Raw genomic sequence first — 5,885 nt, forward strand, 5'->3', positions numbered from 1 at the left:
CCCGTACAAGGTTTCTAGCCAACCCATACGTCTAACATACTGGTCATTTCATTGCTGGAAAATCACTTTTTTTTTTTTAAAGATTTTTTATTTATTTATTAGACACAGATAGAGACAGCCAGCGAGAGAGGGAACACAAGCAGGGGGAGTGGGAGAGGAAGAAGCAGGCTCATAGCGGAGGAGCCTGACATGGGGCTCGACCCCGTAACGCCGGGGTCACGCCCTGAGCCGAAGGCAGACGCTTAACCGCTGTGCCACCCAGGCGCCCCGGAAAATCACTTTTTAAAGAATCATCTGTCAGGCTTATTTGTGTTGATTCTTAATCTAGTGTTTAGATCAGCCTAGTGTCGATTCGAGTTAGCCAGAGCTGGTAGTGGCCCCCTCTGGTACGGGTTTCTGGTTAGAGTCTTTCAAATACTGAGTAACGAACCCCCCCTTCCCCCGCCATGTGTATTGCTCATCGATCAGGTTATTAACTCACTGCCCCTGGAATATCAATAGAAGTAATCATCACCTCCTTCATGTCTGTGCTGGAGTATTTTAAAGCGCTCCAGAGACAATACGTTGACAGACCACCCAACAACCCCCTCTCCCCAACCCCTCCACACCCCAGCATCTCAGTTTTCCAGGCGGGCATTGCTTCTCCACCTGCCCAGTCACCTGCCAGTGAATCCGTGTGCGACCACTCAGGTGCATTGAGCTGAGGCTGGGGCTACAAGGGCCACCTGCTTCGCGGCGTTTACAATCCAGAGAGAAGGGGGAGATATTGCCAGCGTGACACTTCAACACAGCCCTTCACCAAATTTCAGGACTGGCAACTGAAGCTATTGATGTGGTCAAAAGTACTCACTTGGTCTCCAGCACTGAAAAAGTCCCCCGAGGGCAGTGCCGTCACCCCAACTGGTGTCATTGTCCCCCCAGGGCAATGGTGGCCACCCCTGTGCCAAGGCAGGCAGAGGCTGCTCCGGGGGTGTGTGTGGCATCGGGGACATCACATGCAGGACGGTTACTCGGCTCGGAGACAGAGGGTACAAGGGACAGCTCAGGAAAGAGGATTTCAGTAAGTTTCCCGGTCCGGAAGCCCAGCTCCACCATCGCCTAACCATGTGACCTTCAGTGCCTTAGGGAAACACTTTGTGCTGCTCTCTCCCCCTGGGGGGGGGGGGGATAAAAACTCACAGCTCCTGCGTCATGGATTGTCCTGGGAGTAAACACACAGAAAAACGCTCAGGACAATGCCCGGCAAATTGTTGGTGCCCAGTAAATGCTAACCGTAAAGCCATTGTGTTTCTTGTTATTCATATTGGAAACCTTTCCAAAAAGAGGTGTTCCTTTCTAGCTCATTTCGCAGCTAAGAGCTGGGAAGAAAACATGGGCATTCATGCAGAACGTTCCTGCCACCCACCCTGCCCCCTGAAGCATCTCTCATACTGCACAGCCAACATCCTCTGTCCCACTGGGATCTCAGAAGCGTCCACGAATGGAGGCCCCGTTTTTGTTCCCTGGGGTGAGTCCGATCTCTGGTACCAATACACTCCCTGCCCATCAGCCCGCCTGATCCCATGCAAAATATGTTCAGAGGCCCAGCTTTAAAATGACACAGCACAGGGGCACCTGCGTGGCTCAGTCATTAAGCCCCTGCCTTTGGCTCAGGGCGTGATCCCAGGGTCCTAGGATCGAGCCCCGCATCGGGCTCCCTGCTCTCCTGGGAGCCTGCTTCTTCCTCTCCCACTCCCCCTGCTGTGTTCCCTCTCTCGCTGGCTGTCTCTCTCTCTGTCAAATAAGTAAATAAATAAATAAATAAAATCTTTAAAATAAAATAAAATAAAATGACACAGCACAGTGCCTGTTTATTCATGAATGTCAACAAGTAAACTCTCCCAGTGCCAGGGCATTTAAAATAGGATGCTGATGTGATTCTTGATAACTAGTGTAATTACCATAGAGCACAACACACTTCTAAAGTCAAGAGGCAGCATTTAAAGAAGTTTTAAAAGCCCTTACCTATAAAAGTTTGTCCACTGCCCATTTAGTCCGGAGTCTACTCCCAAAGAGAGGAGATCTCTGGTCAGGGAGCTCTGGGTTAGGAGCACGGCTGTGGTGTCAGGTGGACGTGGGTGTGAGTCCCAGTTCTGCTCCCCAGTAGCTGTGTGACTGTGGATAAGGTACTGAACCTCTCTGAGCCTGGATCCACACCTCTAAAATGGGGTCAGTAATAATAGTACCTGCCTGGCGCGATTGTTGTGAGAGGGTTAAGTGAGATACTGCAGATTGGGGGTGCGACACAGAGCCCAGGGACAACCACTGTTGCCGTGTAACACTACAGAACGATTTAGGCCGGGCTGGAAGCTGCATCTTCTCCCCCCTCTAGCTCAAGCCCTGCTCCCCAAGCAAAGAAGAAGTGCCCCCAGTGACCCACCTCATACAGAAAGGGAATGAGGGCTTCTCCGTGAGAAGACAGAGTCCCTCAGGGGAATATAATGGGCTCATCTGCTCATTTACTGAACATCTGTACATGTATTATGGGCCCGGACAAAGGAGGCAATCATATCATGTACAGATTTCCCCAGCAAGGATTTCACAGATCATGGGGAAGGGAACTGATGTATTTTGCAAGGCAGCATAATAAGAGAGAAGCGAGAACACAGTATGAGGGGAGTCCATAGAACCTAACTCTGCCGAGGTGGAAGGAGAGAGAGGTGGCTGTCAGGAAAGGCTTTCTCAAGGAGAGATCCGAGCTGAATCCTGAAGAATGGGCAGGAGCTGTGTTAGCCTGACAAGGAGGAGAAGTGGAGTCACAGGCAGGGGGAACAGCAAAGCTTTGTTTTTCCTTATCGGGCTCGTTTGCTGGTCAGCTATGATGCTGGAGAGCAGAGGCGCGAGGAGGTGCGAGGAGTGAGCAGTGAGATGTGAAGATGGCAGGTCTGCAGAGGCACATCAGGAGGGACCTGGGAGAAAGGGGCCACTGAAAACTTTGGGATTGGAGAAGTGGCCTGTTAGATCCCAGAATGGAGAAGGGGTGGGAGGTGCCTGTCCTGCAAACAGGGGGCCAGCAAGAAGGCAGATGACATAAGCCATGAGGCAAGTAGCTGAGACACGAGGGTCCGCGGGAGGCCAGGATGAGGGAGGAGACATTACAGAAAAAGGGAAACAGAGGGAGACCAGAGCGGAGGCCAGGCCCAAGCTGCCCCGGTCAATGAGCAGCCAAACAAGAAGATGGGACTCAAAGCAGAGACCCAGTTCTGGAAATTGGGGCATGAGGAGCCGGGAGATTCTAGTGCACAAGGGCAAGAGATCACCAGGCATCACGGATTCTCCAATCAGGTTGGCCACTAGGGGACTCAGAACCCCATAGAACTTCAGACGTCAGCCGGGAGGGCATCGTGAATGAGGTGCCTACTGTGTGCGTGCATATGTCATTGAGCTCTCAGAACAATCTTCAAAACAGGTACTACCTTCTCCATTACAGGGGAGGACGCTAAGGCTCTGGGAGACGAATGACTTGCTCCAGGTGGCCCCCATAGACGCCAGCAGGGGCACTGGTGCTCACCTCCAGGTCCACGTGACCCCAGGCCCACGTGACCCCAGGCCCACCATCTTTCCAACAAAGCTTGCTCCCGCTGCTCATTTTTTTTAAAACAGTGTTTTAACAGCTTTATTGAGCTAATAATTTGCATGCCATAAAATCCACCCATTGTCCGTGTATAATTCCATGGTTTTTAGTAAATTCAGCCTCACTTCAACCCAGTTTTAGAACACTTCCAACACCAAAACCTGTCCTCAGGCCCATTTTCAGTCTGTCCTAGCACCTTCTCTCAGCCCCAGGCAACTGCCAATCTGCCTTCTCTCTCTAAAAATTGACCTTTTCTGGACTTCTCCCAGAAATAGACTCCAACAGTATGCAGTCTTGTGAACGGCTTCTCTCTCTCACTATAACGCTGTCAGAGTCCATCCACGCCGCAGTGGGTATCAGTGTATCCCAACCCGCAGTGAATGAGTATTCCAGTTGCTCCGTGTCATTGCCAACACTTGGTATTTTCTGTCTTGTTTATTACGACCTTTCTAGCGGGCGCATAATGTTATGTCATTGTGGGTTTAATTTGCATTTCCATGTGTTTATTGGCCATTCATGTATGTCGGTTAGAGTCCTTTGACCATTTTTAAATTGGGTTTTCTGTCTTCTTCTTATTATTATTATTTATCTGCTATGAAGTCCTTGCCTGCTAGATTCAGCATCTGGGGATTCTCAAAGCTGTCTCTATTGACTTCTTTTCTCCTGAGTAGGGGGTCACACTATCTGGTTTCTTTGCATGTCTTGCGATTTTTTCCTGAGTGCTGGACATTTTAGAAAATATGTTATGGTAACTCTGGATTCTGAATCTTCCCTCCTGGGGGGGCGTTGGTTTTGTGTGTTTATGTAGTAATTTGCCTAGACTGAATCTATAAAACATGTTTCCCCTGCACCTTCTGGCCACTGGTGTTTCTTGTTTTTCTTTTCCTTATTTTATGTATAAGCCTGCCTCCCAGAGGTCACCCCTGTGATTGTGTTGCTTATTGTTCAGCCGACATATTGATCAGAAATTGCGTTCAAACACCTTGAGCCAATAAAGCTTCAACTTGCCTCTGATGGATCTGTATGTAGGCTGATGAGCCTGTTCAGACCTCAGCCAGTTTTCAAGTACCACCCAGATTTGTCTTTCCATCCTTCTCTCTTGCTTCTCCGTGGACCAGGGAGGCATGTGTAGCTCGCACCTGCTCTAGTTCTCTGCTTCCCCTCCACTGGGATATGCAGAGGGCTCATCAGGCCACCTCGAACTGCCACACCTCCTGGGCCTCCCGGTTTAAACTCCTGCTACGCCACTGGCCTATTTATTGCCCCAAATCCAACTGCAGACTAGCGGAACCACTGCCCCTACAGTTCCACCCCCTGCCCCCGCCCCCGCACGCACACACTGGTTGCCACTGAGATCGTCACTCTGACTCCAAATCAGATTAGTTGGCTCTGCTCTGGTTCAACCACCCACCAGCAGAGCCAGGTTGGGAGGAAGCAGGCCCAGAAGAAAATGTCACAGACTTACTCTGTGCTTCCCCAAAGTTTAGTACATTTCATGAATGACTGCTTCTCTGTTTGTCATAGGCCTTTGGTAGATTACTAGAGCAAGAAATGGTTGTTTTTGACAGTTGTGTCTAGCTTTTTAGTTGTTACTAAGCAGAAGATTTGTCAGTAGTTTCTCTCCATCATACCAGAAGTAAATTCCTTCTAGATTTGGAATCACCCGACATATACAGCCTTGACCCTCCTCCCAATTCCTAGGCACCTCCACCCCACCCCACCATCCAGAATTCCCTCTCAGAAGTCCCTGAGGATGTGTAGACTCCTGCCTATCTTTTTAAGACCTAGATGAAAGGTACCCATCCTCTCCTGATGGTCCCAGGTCATTCACGGGGTCCTTCTCTTCCCTTACACAGCTCCTTCCTGGGAATGCATACTCTTCCTGACTAGTCACATGGGCCCCACTTTTTACATGTGCGTTTCTTCCTCTGAACCAAGAGCTTCTTGTGGCCAGGGGTTCTCTTCAAGGTGGAGGCCAGGCCTTAAGCATCTTGGTAGCCCAGTGCCTAGGCCAGAGCATGGCTCTCAGGAGGGGTTAAGTGGATGTTTGCCAAAACCCCGCCTGAGCAAATTCATGACCAGGAACGCAAATGGCGCCATAACCATTACTTTGCTCATTGTCTCACTGGGGACTGATGCGCAAAGAAAAATAACATAAATGATTCAGTTGTTTGCTTTGGACAGTATTTGAACATGATCTGTTAGTCGTTAATATTAACTCAGGTTTATCCGTGTCGCTACCCCTGGGGCAGTATAAATAAGGCACAGGCAG

Source organism: Ursus arctos, unplaced genomic scaffold, assembly GCF_023065955.2.
Source record: "Ursus arctos isolate Adak ecotype North America unplaced genomic scaffold, UrsArc2.0 scaffold_25, whole genome shotgun sequence".
In the NCBI taxonomy this organism is placed as follows: Eukaryota; Metazoa; Chordata; class Mammalia; order Carnivora; family Ursidae; genus Ursus; species Ursus arctos.